The sequence below is a fragment of the Tupaia chinensis genome, unplaced genomic scaffold (genome assembly GCF_000334495.1).
Source record: "Tupaia chinensis unplaced genomic scaffold, TupChi_1.0 Scaffold142961_1, whole genome shotgun sequence".
Taxonomy (NCBI): domain Eukaryota; kingdom Metazoa; phylum Chordata; class Mammalia; order Scandentia; family Tupaiidae; genus Tupaia; species Tupaia belangeri.
Genome location: NW_006202806.1, coordinates 868,330 through 870,032, shown reverse-complemented (window position 1 = coordinate 870,032; position 1,703 = coordinate 868,330). Strand labels below are relative to the sequence as shown.

At 35.1% G+C, this 1,703-nt stretch overlaps 1 pseudogene; it reads right to left on the bottom strand.

Moving 5' to 3' along the window:
- Positions 1-1,009: 1,009 nt before the first annotated feature.
- LOC102485997 (cytochrome c, somatic pseudogene) lies at positions 1,010-1,312 on the bottom strand (annotated as a pseudogene).
- Between the last annotated feature and the right edge of the window lie 391 nt (positions 1,313-1,703).

Genomic DNA, 1,703 nt, shown 5'->3' with positions numbered 1-1,703 from the left:
CAATATACATTGTTAATCTTTTTTTATATATATATAAGGTGTGTGTACTCACTAGAGAGAGACAGAGGAAGAGAGGAAAGTGAGAAAACACATCCCAGGAGAGATAGCCAGAACCATAATTCCTTCATTTTTTTTAATCTGTCATTTGGTTTTTAATTATCTTAAGTCTTATGATGGCATAATTTACAAATCTATGCTGATGGTATATCTCCTTTACTTTAATCCTTCTAATAAATTGTCAAAAAACACCATTACCAATCAGTTTCTATGTGGTTTTGAACAGTTGCCTAACAATCCTGAAATATAACTTAATCTGATTTAGATAATACAATTCAAAGGTATAATTTAATATGCTACTAAATCTTGTCACACTGACTTTTAAAAGCGTCTGACCTTACAAATCATTTATAAATATGTAAAGTGTTACATATACTTTATTTGATAGTATACATAAACCACACTAAAATATCTTTCAGTAAGTAAAAGGCAGTATTTTGGATACAGGGAATTCTAATTAAATTGGTAGAGTTATGACCAAATATATGAAGTAGACATGACTACCTTATCTTTAGCTTTTGCTTAACAGGTTAATAAACACAAATTAAAATGCAGGTGAGTCTGCTTGGTTTTGAGAAGTGAAACAATTTCTCCAGCAGTTATATATTCATATAACCAGTTACATATAAGCCTAAATAAAACCAGTCTCCACCAGGCTTTGAGATGGCATTCACCATCTTTGTAGAAAGATGAACATCATTAATGAATTGCCAATTATATCTTTAGAAAGGGCAAATAGTGATAACACTTACTGAACTGAAATTACTATCAAAATAAAAAAAAAATTTAATTTAACCACAAGCCAGTCTTACTTAAATAAGGATTGTCCAACAAAAATATCCTGTCAGCCATTAATGATCTGAGTTCTGGTGTAGGAGATCAATTAAAATATAGTACACATTAAAAAAGTGAGACATTTCTGTTTTGTCGTAAATAAGGCAGTGGCCATCTATTACTCATTAGCAGGTTTTTTAAGATAAACTATCAACTCTGCTCTTTCAGACTTCTTTTTAATGCCAGTGAAGATCATTTTTGTTCCGGGGATGTTCTTGGGATTCTCCAAGTACTCCATCAGTGTATCCTCTCCCCAGGTGATGCCTCTGCTCTTGTTGGAGAATCCAGGGGCCTGACCTGTCTTCTGCCCAAATAGACCATGGAGATTTGGGCCAGTCTTGTGCTTGCCTCCCTTTTCCATGGTGTGGCACTGGGCACACTTCTGAACAAAAATCTTCTTGCTTTTCTCTACATCACCCATTTTTAATTCTCTCTTTTGTCACTTGGGAATATAGCGTAACCACCCAGAAGCCAGACAACCCGCTCTCTAAGTCCAAGGACACGCCGGTCTGTGCCTATGTACTGGTGTTCCATAATTCCTTCTCATCTGCTCTCCCCTAGGGATTTTGGGCACACATGCACAGGTGCTGGGCTTAATTTTCAAGTTGCCTAGTCCAGGACTTGAATTGCAAAGTAGGCCATGTGGGATCAAGTGCCTTAACTGCCACGCCACCTGCTGGCCACATTGTTAAAATTTTGAAACTTAAAAAAAATGGGAAAATAAAAGCTAAAATGGTATTTTATAAAAAATTTCTTTAAAAAAAATGTCAGGATGACTTAGGATAAAGGAAATGTAATTAATTTGATCAGTT